Genomic DNA, 17,024 nt, shown 5'->3' on the forward strand with positions numbered 1-17,024 from the left:
ACATCAGATGTCAAGTGCTAGTAGGGGCTGTAGGGATACAGAAACAGTCCCCGAGTGCAAGGGTTGCCAGAGGGGCAGTACAGGTTTGGTGGGGCGGTGAACCTTGGCCCGAGATCAGAGGGTAGCCAGGTAAACCAGTGCAGTTTCAGATTCAGCCAGGAGATCAGCAGGGAGAGGAGGAGAGAAAGCAGAAGCAAAGAGGAAGGTATTGAGGTGATTCTGGAACTGGAGATGGTTATCCTCAAGTTTCAGAGAGGCAGGTGTCTGTTCCAGAGGGAGGCCCATCAGAAGAAAGAGATCTACCACCAGCTCGCTGCTTGGAGAAGCGACTAACCCTGGGGGAATTGGAGGCGGATGACCGAAGAGCTCGAGGAGGAAGATATTTAGGAAGAGAGAGATGAAGGTATTCAGGCCCCAGAAGTCCTTGTGGACAATGAAGAGGGGTTTGAACTTAGTCCTTGCCGCCACTGGGAGCCAGCACAGAGATTCCAGTACTGGAGAGATGCAATCCCTGGGCTTGAGGCCAAGGTAAAGTCTAGTAGTCCTGTTTTGGATGAGTTGCAGAGGGCAGAGAGTAGAAGCAGGCAGATTTAGAAAGAGGCTGTTGCAATAGTCAAGCCTAGAAAGAACCAGAGCTCTGGAGACAGTGAGCTTCTGGCGGAAGGAGAGGAAAGGAAGAATACCTCTGAGGAGGTGCAGCTGGTAGTGTGACTTCATAGAGACTACAGAGATGTGAGGAGGGAAGGAAAGTGTGGAGTCGAAGATGACCCTGAGGTTTCTAGCCTCACAGGTGGGAACAGGAAGAGGGCCAAGAGAGGCTGGCCAGAGAATGACAGGAAAGGAGGAAGCATGTGTGCGGATGAGGAAAATCTCTGTCTTACTGGCATTAAGGAAGAGATAATTGACGGCACACAACTCCTGTATGGCGGACAGACAGTCAGAGATGAGAGAAGGAGGAGAGATGGCTGAAGGGAGCCTGAAAATTAGCTAAGTGTCATCCGCATAGCACTGAAAGTTGGGGCAGAGTGCGGCTATGCGGTGGGCAAGAAGTGTCAGGTATTGATTGACCAGCAAGGGAAAGAGGTTAGAGCCCTGGGGAACACCACAGGTAGAGAAAGAGATAGAGGAGAGGAAGGACGCAAGTTGAACTTGGGAGGGTCAATCGGAGAGGAAGGTGGTCAGCCAAGCCAGGGCCTGATTAGTGATATCCAGGTTATTATGGAGACGGTTGAGCAGGATGGCATGATTGACTGTGTCAAAGGCAGAAGAGAGATCAAGTAAGATGAGGACACAGGGGGTGTTGGAATCTAGATAGGAGAGCAGGTCTTCACAGATGTTCAGGAGAGCAGTTTCCGTGCTTCTGGCAGCTCCGAAGCCAGACTGATGGTCAGGAGACAGCCAACCTATTCAGAGTGAAGATTAAGCTGGGAGATGGCCAGTTTTTCCAGGAGTGTGCCCAGGAAAGGAGTGATGGAGATTGGACGATAGAAAGAGCACAGTGGATAATGGAAAGTGCTGTGTCAGGGTGTGAGTCAGCAAAAGGGGGGTGAGAAAATGATGGCAAAAGCCTCAACTGACACAGCATCATGGGTCAGATAAGCGAGAAGGTAGGTGGCAATACTGGGGTTGGCTTGGCCTGAGGGTGAGATGGGAGTAAAGGAGAAAGTGGTCACTCCAGGAGAGAGGAGTGGTCAGAGGAGATGAAAGGGGAAGGTCTGAAGAGATCTGAACATCCAGAGTGTGCCCTGCAGAGTGAGTCAGGCCAGAGGGGAGAATAGAGAGTGAGAGAGAGTCACAAAGGTCACGAAAGAGTCCAGTGGAAGGACAGGCAGCATCCAGGTGGATGTTGAAGTCTCCAAGAATGAGGAGTTGAGTGGTTGAGACCAGTAGGGAAGAAGAGAGGTCCACCCACTCAGAGAGCAAGGCAGAAATCTGACCAGGCGGCCAATAGATGGTAGACACAGTAAAGGAATGGCCAGGAGAGGAAGAGAGCTGTACGCCGACTGACCTCGCATCTCTGCTCCTTGCACTCCAACGGTTATATTAATAGGTAAGAACGACCACTGGGCATGTATATGTCAGCCTGCCAATATAAATATAATTGAATCTACTCTTGGCTGGGCACTTATTGTGCACTCTTTTTTGATAGTTGCTTACCGGTGATTGGAAACTCGCTGTTATCTGTCTTGTGGAGCCACATAGAACCATTGGATTGTACCTATGCTGAAATTCCTACTGCCCAATATCAGGACTTTGGATTGACATCTACGATCCTAATTTTCTTAACTGTAAGCGCACGTCCATATTTTGTGTAGTTCTATTCCCCACAATTCCATGATGACTGGTTCTTGAGATTTATAATTGTTTCTCTATATATTTTTACATTTTTCACTTTCTAAACAGTTGAATTACGTTTCTCACGTTTGAAGTGAATAGCAGAAACTCAGCTTCTAATTGTTGGATTGTATTAGCCCTGGAAGGATGGGTGATTGATACTACGCATTCTTACTACGTCTTAGTAACTTCTGGAATTGCAATTAAGGTATGCAATAATATATGCATCTTGTTTAACTGTTAATAATGTTTGTCATATGACCATAACTCTATGGCAAACTGTAGTGGGACTTGACCTATGCTTATTTTCTAGTTGCTTACCATTGTGCACCTGAATTGGCTCTATTTCATGCACCAACCTTTTTTTATCTGTAAGCATTGCTATGGGCTTACTGACTTTGGTAACCTGGTCCCTCTCTTTTAGGTCTAGATGTATGCTACCTTTTTACTTGAACTAATGGCAGCCACTCCAGCTGCTTCTTCTTTCTTTTTTTACAAGATACTCACACTCTAATAGGTGAATCCACTTTCCTTCACACATTCCATTAGAGGCTATTCGATTCCAGACCAGTCTTGATACTGGGTAACTCTGCCATTTTAGTGATATGCCCTGAATTAGCGTAGTCTATTGATCACTGTACCATTTGGCGCAAGAATTTGCAAATACCCATGGATATAGGCATCACTGGAATTATGCAAACTTGGATGACATAAACCACAAAGATTGTTTGATGTATGTGTATTGGACAAGGAGATAGTACATAATTAAGTGACTTATAACTGCTTTATCTATTATTTGACTATATCTATTAATGTTTGGTTTTTCTCTTTTCCTTTTTCACTGATAATGTACTTTTGGAACATGAATTACAAATCATCATCAGTCCAAGCAAGGCTTCTGAAGAAGAGGGGATGCCCTCGAAACGCGTAAAGCCATATTATTATGTGTCTTGGATTTTTGAAAAATATGTTTACTTGATCTGATTAAAAAACACTCTGTGTATTTCAGGATATCCATATTCTCTGAAATCTTTTTTTTCTGCTGTTACTTTGACATTATCAAACTTCCATTGATTGATGTCTATTAACTACTGTTTAACACCATATTTGGTGGATTGTTGATAGTGTGCGAGGGACGGGAGGATCCCTATTGTTGGATCTTTTTCTGTACCAGGAGAGAGAGAGAGCCTGCAGACGAGGCATTTGAAAGAGGAGAAGGCCTGCGTAGGAAGGACAGAGGCAGGGGTCCGCTCAGGGAACATCAGGGCTGTACCCTCCCAGAACAGTTGGACCTGGGCACAGAAGGGATCTTGTAGCCATCAGGGAGGAGAGTGTCAAAGCTTGTGACAGAGCTGGCCGTGAACCATGTCTCGATGGGACCGAGGACATCGAGGACAAGTTCCTCCAGGAGACGGCAGATGTCAGAGGAATGTTGAGAGGGGCAATATGGAGAAGGTTGACGTCCTTGAAAGACTTCTGGGGAGGGGTATAAATCAGAGGTATGCCCTGCAGAGGTGTAGAAGCAGCCCGAGGGAGGGGGGCAGAAGAGGAAGAAGGAGAGAGCAAGGTAGCCAAGGAGGAGACAACAGGGGGAGGCGAGGAAGCCGTGGAGGGGAGAGAGGGGACAGCAGGAGAAGAAAGGAAATTGATGAGGCGCGGGAAGCATCTATCAAAGAGGAGAAGGTTGGCTTGAGGGCCTTGGATCAAGACGGTACCGTTCAAGTACACATTAATTATGACCTTAGAAGAGTGGAAGGAGGACAGGAGGGCTTTCCAACAGGTTCCACCATTAATGGGAGAGGAAGAGATGTGAGAGAGCACAGAGACCATATGTAGAGTCTATAGGTCTGGCGAGGGAACAACAAAGAGGATGTCGGTGACGGTTTGCCTGGAGGAGGCACTGGTAGAGGTGTCAGTGATAGGGGGGCCTGGGTTGGAGACCAGGATGTCCTTTTCAAACTTCTTCCTAACATATTTAGTGAGGAGAGCAGGGTTTTAGATAGAGAAGCAGTTTGAAAGGATCGGAGAGGCAGAGAGCACCATAGAGTAGGTGGGAAGAGAAGAGACGAGGATGAGAGTGGGAAGGGGTAGGTTGAGAACACTAGGGAAGGACACTGGGCAGGGTGCAAGCAGACGAGACAGAGACGAGACAAGTAGACGATTGGACAAATCGACAGGTGCTTAGATAGTGGTTGAAAGGTTTGCTAGATGAGTTCTTTTGCAAGGAGACAAAGCCACATAATGGTACTACTTTCACAATGCAATTTTAAAAAAGGAGAAAACACACCTTAGTTTGAAAGTCCTGAATAGTGGGGAAAAGGCATAGGTTTCACAATGCAATTTTAAATACTTTCACAATGCACTTTTAAAACAGGTGAAAAACACACATACGTTTGAGAGTCCTGAATAGTGGGGAAAAGGCCTAGGTTTCACAATGCAATTTTAAAACAGGACAAAGCACACTTAAGTTTCAGAGTCCTGAATAGTGGGAAAAGGCCTAGGTTTCACAATGCAATTTGAAATACTTTCACAATGCAATTTGAAATACTTTCAGCGTGAACTTTTAGAACAGGAGACAACATACCTAAGTACCTATGTTTGAGAGTCCTGAATAGTGGGGATAATGCCTAGGTTTCACAATGCAATTTTACAAACAGGAGAAAACACACATAAGTTTGAGAGTTTGCTATATGGTCTGGTTTGCAGGGTAGAGTGAGGTTCTAAACCTAGCACAGGCCACTCCTACCTGCCTTAGTCAATGCTGGTTGATGGCTGGCAACTGGCTTCCCCTGCGGACACCTGCAGACACTGGCTGGAGCCGTCTTGGTTGGAGCCGCCCTTTGCCTAGGGGACCTTAGCAGCAAGGGGCTGCTGGGCAGAGGGCTGCCCTGGGAGGGTAAGGAAGACTGAACAGAAGACCAATCAGGATTGGAGCGAAGGCTTGGGATGTAGGAGGGAGGCGAACATGGAGGGAGAGGAAGTCAGGGTTGGGGAGGACAGCAGGGATAAGGTGCAGCACACAAAAAGAAAATTAGCACAATTAAGTAACAGGACCGGAGGGTCTCCTGCAGATGGTTCCACTCACCTGCTCAGCTGTTGGAAGTGCGAGCAGGGAGCGCAATGGGCTGTTAGACTCACACAGCAAGGAAAACAAAGAGGAGCAATCAGGATTGGAAGGCAGGAGGGAGGCGAGCACGGAGAGAGAGGAAGTTGGGGGTCAGGGAGCACAGCAGGGATAAGGGACATGAAGGCAAAAGATTTCTGGATCACTGTCTGCCTTTCCTCCAGTGTTCGGGGCATATATATGTCCCTTCGCACACATGCACATGCTGTCATGCATGATAATACCTGGTGTAGACAGCGGGATTGGGTGGCCTGCAATATCCCGCCAACTATTGCAGTGGTTCGATGGAAGGATCCAGTTGCAATGAAATGGAGTGCAGTCAGCACTTTTTATAGCAGGGTAAGGGCCTGGAAGCAGATGGTGGGTGATTCTAAGCCATATTCCCACTACCTGACGCAGTCTAGGATTATATGCGGGGGAACTTGTACCTGGCATATACCTGGTGATCCAGCATCCAAAACAGTGTGGTGTGTGCTGTGAAGATCCAGGCCCTGGGCATTATCCTCCTCCTGCAGTGTCTGTGCACTATAACTCCTACTATAGCTGTGTTCATCGTGGCTGTAGACGTCGCTTTTGTGTGCATTGTGTGCTTTATTCGCATTGGTTCTTATGCGCGTTGAAGTTTACGCCTGCTATCATGTGGCGGATGGGTCACGGGGGTTGCGTGTGTTTTTTCGTGACATGACATTCTGCATTGAAATCCATGAATACCGTTCTATTTGCGTTGGAATGGCCGTGCAATTGCTTAGTCGTGGACCGTCCCTCAACATGCCCACATTTTCACATGTTCTTCTTCATTCTGCATGTTCCGCCCACTATTTGGGTCGCTGGGTAGGCCCAGCACAGACTCTGCTTGGAATCTCATGCAAGGCGCTCGCCCACTCGCAGATTTATTTGGCGCAGCAACCCATGTCTCCCTTTTCGCCTCCACCACAGTCCGACCCACTATATGAGACTTGTATGGTGAATTCAGCCCTCCAGCTAAACCAGCTGTGCACCCCACCCAGTCTTAGTGATTCAACGACATTTTGTATGATGTATTACATCGTGAGTTTGTATACTTTTTTTTAAAGCACCTTGTAAGGTAACTGCTCCGGTTATGAGCATTGTGTTCCTTCAATGCATCCTGGTATGTCCATTTTCATTTTAAATAAATGAACACAAAATCCAAGTATATCATTATTGGTTTTAAAAGCTTTCTCAGCTTTCTCAGGGTGCAGCAAACAAAAAATAGTGTCCTTTAATTTTGAAGCGGATGCACCTGAAATGTGATGTCATTGATTATTTTTGAATGGCAGGTTTGGGGATTTTGTTTTCTGAGCTCATTGAACTGCTGTGTTACCTGATGTCTAAACAGGAAACATGGCATGTAATCTAGTGGGCCATAATACAGGCAAAGAGCCTCCAGTTGCTAATCAGACGTTAGCAACGTGCCAATTCTTCAGGAACAACAATACAACGATTGTTGTGTTAAAAGCTGAAAGCAACCAAAAAAAACGGCTTCGGTGTGCTATGGGCAGCCTCGAATGCGCCTCTTACCAATAGAGTTGCATGTGTATAACGGAGAAGAACGTGCATATTTCCGTCGGTGTGGCCTTCACAAATCCAAGCTCGTTTGAATGTCATGTTTGTAATGATGACCTCCGGGGTCATATGAATACAGTCGGCGAGCATTCTCCTGTCAATGCCTGCTTTTGCCCGCGGGTGTCTGCTTTTCGCTTACTATTCTTTTGTGAAAGGTACTGACATGTTGATTGTGCTTTCATTTCAAGGTGTGTCCTGCACCTTTGGGACACCATCAGTCACAATAAAAACATCACGATAACCATCGTTTTAGACAAAAAGCCGTGAATTGATTCCCCTGCAGGGAACATGAAAGCACAGGGGGATCAGCAGGGAGACAGTTCCTGGGCGTTGACAGGTAAGCAGCTTGTAAAGCGATCCGCGTGATTATGGGAGCTTAGTGTTCTATCACAGAGCAGAGCATGCTCCAGACATGAAGTAAAGGCATGGATTAAGGTTGGGGCATGCATAATGCTGGCAGCAAAGCCAAACAAATGGATGCGTTGAGGCATGGACAAAACAGAAATGTCAAACATAAACACACGAATATATGTGTGTGTGCGCGCGCGTGCGTGTTTGTGCAGGTATATATGTGAGAATAAAAGCAGAACAGGTAATGGGAGAGGGGAGCAAAGCTAATGGCTATACTAATTAATGGCTAATGATAAAGTTCACAGTCGTGGCTAATAGGAATGGTTTTAGTAATGATGAACCGTGACCACCTGAGCAAATTTCAATGCTCCTTTGTACCATGCCAATTATTGCGCCTGCACGTGACAGTGCAAATCCGCACTGCACTTGTGCACTGCTCATGACAATCAGGCCTTAATGGACAACCGTCTATTGGATTAGATGCACTGTCACGAAGCTGATGACACTTTGAGCCCGATTACAGAAACGTTGCACCAGTGTAAGTGCAAAGTTTGAACGGTATTATCACTAGGGCAAAGTTTGCCCTATTTTTAAAAACACTGGGACGCATTAAAAAAACCATTGCACCTCGACCAGTGCAGTTTGGCATATTAAAAACACCAGGGGCCAGATTACAGAAATGTTGCACTGGTGCAAGTGCAAAGTTTGCACAGTATTAGCACTAGGGAAAAGTTTGCCCTATTTTACAAAACACTGGGACACATTAAATAACCATTGCACCTCGACAAGTGCAGTTTGGCATATTAAAAGCACCAGGGCATTTTTTGATGCATTTTTGCATCAGGGCAAAGTTTCTGTAATCTGGCTCCAGGGCTAACATTGCCCTAGTGCTAAAAAGATACATTTTTTGATGCATTTTTGCATCAGGGCAAAGTTTGCCCTAGTGAAAAAATTTAGTAAAAAATGCATCTTTTTTGAACTAAAGCAATGTTTGCTGTGATGCTTTTAATATGCCAATCTGCAGTTTTCGAGGTGCAATGGCTTTTTAATGTGTCCCAGTGTTTTTAAAAATAGGACAAACTTTGCCGTAATGCTAACACTGTGCACATTTTGCACTTGCACAAGTGCAAAGTTTCTGTAATCTGGCCTCATATGTTTTGTACCTCTCATTGTTCTTTCTGCGCGGTTGATATTAGCTTGACACGTCTGTCATTAGGATGTCAGGACATGATAGAACGATGTGTAAGGAGCATAGCAGTCTCCGCAGAAGCTGCATGTTGCTGTTCAATCAGCCCATGTAATGCCACTAAACCACAACTCAACAATTGACTTACAACTCCCTTCAGCCATATCGAAGAGGAGCTTTTTAGTGTGTAAACATTTCAGTATGTTCAAACCATATGTACAATGCATGCATTAAAAGCGATATAAATATGCATTATAAAATATCGAACAAGTATGCATTTTCACAACACTTAACACTCTGAACATAAAGCAAAGTTAAGGGGCTTTCCACGCTTCGACTCATTTTTTTTCTTGCTCCAGCCCGTTTTTTCAGGTCACTATGCACCTGACTTGTGAAACATTTGTGCGGAAGAAACTTTACTTTGCGTTGCACAAGCACATACCATTGATTCACGGATTTGCCTTTGCGCTGGTCTTTCCCGCTTTGCACACTCCATGCGTATTTTGCACTTCCGTTAGATTAGCCGGAGTGGAAAGGCCGGCGCAAAGAATGAGAAAGGGGAGCATGATTCAAAATGCGCCATTAAAAATTGAAAATGGGGGATAGCCTGGGCTATCACCAATTGATTAAATAGCGCTACTGCGCAAACTTCAAAAAGGCATCCCTGTCCAGGCACTAACTAGTAACGCGCAATGCAATGTTATGGACAATGGCAGATCATGCACTGCTATAAGGAAGGAGGAGGATGAGGATGGTGAGAATATATCATACCTGCACAACAATATTTGCGATCAAGATGAGGATGTCTATGGCACATACCGTTTCGCCCCCAAATGTCATCCTTGGCCTGGTCAGGGAGTGGGAGACGGACCTGATGGACCAACTGTGTGCTCAAAGGCAGTAGCACATGAGCACATGTCAAGGTGCTGTCTGCCATTCACTTCCTTATCATTGGCACATTCCAGCGCACCTCCGCTATGTTCGGGGGGACTTCCCAGACCACAAAATCACAGTGCCTCCCCCAGGTCTTGCGCTGCATCATAGCACGCATGCATATCCAAAAAACATAAACATGCCACAAACTTTGCAGGCAGGGCAAAGAGTGGGCCAGGAATTCTCTGCAGTTGTTCGCTTTCCCCGGGTAGTTGGAGCCATCGAATGTACCCATGTTGCTCTGCAACCACCCACCACAGAGCCTATTTATCGAAATTGTAAAAAATTGGCATTACGTCAATGTAAGGTTCATCTGTGATGCCAAGGGACATACAATGCATCTAAATGCCAATTTCACCAATTTCGCAGGATGTACACATGACAGCTACATTTTCCTTCATTCACGCATCTACCAGGCTCTGGCATCGGGAACCTTTGGCAACCTGTGACTCTTTGGTGAATATCAACCATCATGCACAGATGAACACGCACAAGCAGGCACATGCCAAAAATATATCTACCAAATGACTATAACATTAACACATTGATTATTTACTCATGTGCAGGAGACAGTGACTAGTTACTATCACCAATCATGAAGACACCCATCAGTAATACAGCCATACCAGGAAAGGGACTTGAAAATGCAGCTCACCTAGACACTAGGGGCATAGTGGAGAATACATGCAGAGTGCTTAAGTCATGCTTCCGCTCCTTTACCCCTCTGGGTGATGTATTGCTATATGCACCACCAGTCGTATGAAAAATAATAGTGGTGTTTTGTGTACTGCATAATATAGCCACCTGCTATGGCCTACTGTGCAGTAGCACCTGGAGCATTCCAAGTGCCGAATGGAATTACCACAATAAATGATCTCATGCCCAAATAACCGGACAGACTCCATAAAGTAGGGAACCCTGGTGAACAAACAGATTGCAGCTCACACACTATCAATGTATTTTGGATACACAAAGGGTTTTTTGCCTCAACATACGTCAGCTATGTAGTTGTCCTACGTGGCTACAGTAAAAACCTACTGGGTGGAGGTATTGGATAAGGGAAACGTATACAGATAGTTTGTCTAAGTGTTAATATTATCATTGGAGGCCTCTTATCTGGTAGGCACACTTTGAACCACCTCTATGTAAAATAAAGATAATAACGTAATACAAGCATTGGATAGGCCAGTGCAACAATGTTTCAGGAGGATAGATCGGGGGCACTTGCTCGCCTTGAAAGTAAGACAACATGGAGCAATACAGGTTCGATCCCTGGGTTTATGCTTAGAAACCTCTGGGTATTAAGCACGTTATAAATAACCTATAATATCATATCCTATCATATCAATGTATGGTCCACCATTAAATAGGCCCTCATGATTGTTTGGCACTCTCTTACCAACCTTGAACATTCGGCTTGTTAGCAGCACATAAGCAGCAAAACCCAGCATTGCAGAGTTGGTTCCCCTTTTTGAGACTTCTTGCTTACTATTATACAATGTTTACATCCATATTCTTTGCATTGTTGCTTTACTCGCATTCTATTTCCCACTTTAGAATGCTTCTATATGCCTCTTCTACCTTGCATTCCTGCATATATATATATATATATATATATATGTATTACATATCTTGTCAATTACCTTCGAAGTGTATAGGGTTTTCCTTCATTTTCGCTTATATACGCCTGGGGACAAATTCCATTGCTGATGCTGCATGGTATAAATACCTTTAACATTTAACATTTAACATATATGTTTACTTCATTCTTTGTTCTTTAGATATTCATAGATCAAGTTCAGTGTGTCCAGTTATCTTCTCTGTTTAGTGGTGTCACTTTACATTTGCCAGACTTTACTTATAGTTCTTCTACGTCCAGTGTTGTCTGGAGGCTCATGTCTACCGGATCAGTTCAGGGGTTCATTCGATATTGTTGTCTGAGCGCATAAAGTCTCTCATACCTTCAATGTGGTATTGGGATGATACCAGGTGACAAGCACAATGCTTTCTTGTTCATCCAGCATGATGGTGTTGAGGGGGTGGGCTATATAAATGATGTGTACATCTGCCTCTCTACATTCCCTCCTCTGGTCAACTCCTCGAATACCTCCTCAATTTACTTCACCTTTTCTTCACACTATGGTTTCTTCAGAATCTATACCTTTGTCACCCCCCCTTAGGTCACCAGTATTCTTCATGTGTTCATTCACAGCCCAGGTTACATGGCAACACTTCACAGTCAGTGAAAAGAACAACCAACGTCACACATAGTTCAAATGATCCTTGGGATGGTAAAACTAAATGCCTAGGGGTGCTATATGGCTTTCTTTCAGGTGCTCATGGGGGGTGTTCTCGGTTTGTGTGTGTTCATGAGTCACAGCATTCACATTGATCATTATCTTCATTCCAACAGCTTTATTTGCTGTCTTTTTACATTGTCCTATGATTGTTCTGAGGAGACAATATCCCAGCAATACTAACACTAGTATTGGTATCAGTACCTTGAATGCATTCGGCAGCCAGATTGGAACCAATGAGAACAGGTATGAAAAACAATCTTCTTCGTCTTCGGTTTCATTTACTTCTGCTACCATTTTCGTATGAAGGGTCGATAACAGAGTTATAGTTTCTGTCAATGTTCCATTTTCTCCATCATGGACAGGTGTGTACGTGCTCAAACTCCTCCTTCCATTGCTGTAATTAAATCTAAGACGTACCTGTTTTGGAGGGTCATGAGTTTGATGGCCCTCATTTCTTCTTTAATCACATTGAGTCCTTTTATTGTTGTGTTCATTGTTTGTAGCACTTAGCACTTTGCAACCTCTTGGCATTTATTACCACTTACATTTCTGGCATGAATAGGCTGTAAATATCACTGCCATCCTACTACACAATTTATGCTAATCTGGAATGTCGTGATGAGCTTCTATTGATGTTGCCCATACATAATTTTCTCTCTTCTGTCAGGTGAGGTTAAGCAACCTCTTATTCCTTTGTTGTGCATCCATATTCCGAAATCTGTCTATGTGGAGGTCACTTTGAGGGACCACCAACACAGGAACATGTATTATCAACATAGAACACAATCCTCCCCTGTTTAGAGGCAACTTCATGTAAACTCTAGATCCGCAAGCCCAATAGTGGTCCATCAGCATGGCAGTTCCTCGTTTCATTCCTGGCACATTGATTACATGCCTGCATCCTTTATTTTCTCCAACTTTGCTCTGACCACTGTTTCGGAAGCACAGTGTTGCATTCTTCATTGGCAATATAGATAGGGGCCCTGCTTCATCTTCGACTTATGTTAATAACATCAAATACTTGGCTCATTCCTTAAGACTGTCATCATTCACTACTTGCACTATCTTCACTGGTGCTGTCATCAATAAGTGGTGGCTACTTGTCCACATACCAATAGCTGAGGTTTCTCCAAGCATCCTGCAATCCTGGTATTTCCCATGTATCTGCACTATACAGTCTCTTTTGTTCAATAATCTTCACCTCGCCTTTATTTGGACTATTCCTTATGTAATGGATCATTTTGCTCTTCGAGTTCAGGTCTTTTATCATCTTCTGTGTTTTTATGTAGGCATCTTCATATGGTAACGTTCTCTTTGACATCCATCGTAGGGTTGTCTAATTCAGTTTAAATTGTCCTCTTGTTATGCATGCTGCTAAATGGCTTAGGCACTTTGCATCATGTGTAGATATTTCTCTTGCTATACATGTTCTGGCTGTGCTCATGGAATAAGGGATGAGAAAATACACATACCAGCACCCATCTGACGTTCCTCTCCTCACCTTACTCATCTGCTGGTACCATGGGTTATTTTTTAAATGGGTTGACTTATCAAGATATTAATTTATATCCTGGTAATCTTTGCCAGAATCCCTCTTAAACCGGTTATTTTGTTTGGCAATATCAGGGAAAATGTCACTTTTGCATTTTTTAGGAATAGAAACCTATGTCTCATTATTGGCTACTCCATCTATATTGTAAAACGTCATTTGACTGAATGCTGTAAGAATAAGGAAATAAAGACAACACATTGTACTAAACACAGTTACAAGAAATATTGCAAAATAATTAATGTGCCATACTAGGTTTTGCGCATTAAGTAGTCTTCTTGCTAACAAGGTGTATTTTACAATATGGACGGTTCCCATTCTCTTTTATCAATGTTTAGTTCCTGCTATTCTTTATAATAACCACATTTTACAATAACATAGTACTGATGTGATGGGGGATACAGGCTTTCGTTTTGCCCCAGCAAATATGCTATCTCTCCTTTGCCTGGTCCTGTGTTATCTATTTGTGGGTCTTGCGCTGCCTCTTCTCCCCCACTTAACCATCCATGTCTACCCAATCTGTGTTCCTGTCACTTTCTCCGCTCTCGTCATCCTCAAGTATGAGATCAAAACTCACTCCGTTACATATGTTCCACTCATTATCTCTGGCAAAGCATCTCTGCCCCTGGTCTCTGGGTTTATTGTCCCACTCCTTTCTCCCCACATCTCTGGCATCATACCTCTGTTCATCTTTTGGCTCATCTCCTTCCTCATTTATTCAATGTCTGCCTTTTCTCTTGTCATTCTCCTGTTCTTCTCATTTAACCTCTTTTCATACTCATCCTTTTCTCCTACCTCCCTATTCCTTCTTTGTGTTTCTTGTTCCTCTCTCTACATCTTCTCTGCTGCTTCCCTCTGTTCCACTCTATCTTTTCCTGTGTCTCCCTCCTGACTTCCTCCCTGCCGGCTTCCCTCATTTCTTCTTACTCCACTACCTTCACATAACTTTTTTCAGTACCTTCCCATCAAGTTTTCACAAACAAATTTCCTCCTACCCATTCCTCTGGTTTCATCATGGTCTCTCCAATATCCCCATTACCTATGGGTATGCTTCTTGCCCTGTGGCAATCTACCTGCATGCCTCTCACTCTCGGGAGCTCTTCCTTAGCTGCTTTTGGCTGCTTTTCTAAACTATGTAGCCCTCTGTATTTGTCCTCATCCCTTAACTGTGTTTCTGAGCTGTGCCATACTTCATTCTCCATTTGCACTAATGGTGCCTTTCCTTTTACCACTTTCACACTTCTCATGTTATCATCACTTTCCTCATCATCAGGGGATTCATACCTGGGATTACTATACCCTACAGCTGCTGCTTGTACCGGGTATATTTCTGGGGTGGTCAAGGCTGGTGTGCTTTTCTCATACGGAGGTGGTACTGTGAATTGTATGTGGCTGCCTGCCTCAGCTAGTGGTGGTGGAGCTGTTGGCTGTGTGTAAGAGCTTTCCTCAGATGGAGGAGCCGTAAGTGCTGTGGGCTGCTGCCTCTCCCCTGACACATATTAAGCATCCTTTCCTTCCTTGGCCTCTCTGTTTCTTCCTCAAAAGCCTTCCAGAATTCTAATACTCCTAGCCTGTTCTTGAGCCTCTTGCCCTTGTGTGTAAGTATGTGCACATGTGTTGGAGTACATTGTTACAGTGAGTTCCCTCTTGTGACCACGACAGGTACATCTTCCCAGCAGTGCCTTTCGCCAACTCAGCATGATACTTATTGATTTTGGCACTATATCTAGGGAATGTTTTACATAGGTGAGGGAGGATAGCTCAGCGACAACGTGCTCGCCTTGGAAACAAGATGACACGAAGCAACACAAGATTGATACCCGGGCCCGCAATTAGAAACCTCTGGGTATTAAGAGCGCTATAAATACACAACTAAGACGTATTCCTGTAACAGCGCCTCAATGCCCCCGGGCTGTGTGAGTGCTTTAAAAATGCAAATAAATAAAATAAAATAAATAGAATTATTGGGGTTACTGACATTGTGAGAACTTTTAAGCAGCGTGCAGCTTGGCACTTGCGCAGAATCAACAATGCAAAATAGTGGTCAGCTTACTGAAAATTTAGAAGCAGAAATGATTTTTGACAATGTTGTCACACTTTTCCCTTAGGGCCACGCCCCAAATCCTACCTCTGGATCACAACAACAAAATCTGCTCACAATCTAAATGTTCATACTTACCCCATCAACCTCTATCAAACAACACTATCTGCTACTCTCACAACACACAAAAGAAAAAATCACCTTTATAGGACCTGCTTCACAACCCAATACCATGCTGGCAAACAACAATTTAATCAACACAACCACAATACAACACAATAAAATACAGCTGTCTTCCGGTTCCCCCAGGATATCCTTATCTCTCTGTCTTATTTACTTTACCCTCAAAAGAAGGTTGGGCTCTCAGTGGCCCTACTGCGCAGTCTTCCAAGACCTTGGGGGTCATTATGAGGTAGCGTCATGGCTACCCCCTTACCGGATACCGGGTCCGGGTTCATTGAATGAGGAATTGCCGGGCCATTCCGACCCTGGAGGGCCTGGTAATTCCCCATTCAGGGAACCCAGACCCTGAACATTCCCATTCCCATTCGAGCCCCCATAGGGTTCAATGGGAATCGGGAGGGTGCTAACAACGGGCCCGTTAATAACGGGCCCTTTGTTAGCACCTTGGTACATGCTTAACTGCCACCTAGTCTATTCTATTTAAAAAGACATACTAATTGTGCAAGCTAATGCCTCCTCTGTCCCTACTTGTGTAGCGAAACTAACTATTCTTTGTGCCAGCTGCATTTCCAGGAGGATTTAAAGTGCAGTTTCAAATGGGTCCTTTCTGATTTTGTAATTCTGTTTTTTCTGGGGAAGGCAGGGGGGCACCTGCTCTCTAGCCAACAATTGCCCCACTGCACTTGCAAAATATGTCTTACCAACAACACCTCAACAAGGGTTCCTCATAATGAATGTACATTTGACCCACCACCCATAACACACTGTACTGTCCTATAGTTGGAAATTGCCAGCACAACCAGGCCTACTTGGACTCTGCACAGTGCTTCCCTGGTCAGGCGCTCGGCCTACCCTATAACCAATAAGAACACAAGCACAGTGAAAACAAAATATTTTTCAACTACTCAACTCTATAAAAGTGTCAAAGAAAGTCCCCAATAAACTTCACACAGTTCAAATAGCCATGCTCCATTCTGACAAACCCTCTACCATGACCCTGAAACCTGAAACCTGAAAAGAAACCTCAAAACATAAAGCATGCACTAAACCTCAGCCCTCCCCCTCATCTGATCCAGTATTCTCCACCCTGCCTGCGTCCTCCCCAGAACACCTCACCACCTTCTTGTGTCCCTACCATCCACTTAACAACCCAACATGATTATCTCTTATAGACTGAAGAAAGCCCACCCCCTTGCTAACAATAGACACTTAGGCCAGCTGTGTGTGCTTACATGCACTTTCATATTGTCATGTAAGACTGCCCTTTTCTTCCTTCCTCTTCCTACCATTTACATTACAGTACATGCTCACATTCCTGTTATGCAAGATCTATAAATGTTGCATCCCTGCACAACATCATCTAAAAGGCCATACAGAAAGCTTAGCGTACGTGACTCCAAATCCTGCCATATGCCCCTCTTCTTACTCCAGACCAAGAC

The sequence above is a fragment of the Ambystoma mexicanum genome, chromosome 10 (genome assembly GCF_040938575.1).
Source record: "Ambystoma mexicanum isolate Mex_15411 chromosome 10, UKY_AmexF1_1, whole genome shotgun sequence".
Classification (NCBI taxonomy): Eukaryota; Metazoa; Chordata; class Amphibia; order Caudata; family Ambystomatidae; genus Ambystoma; species Ambystoma mexicanum.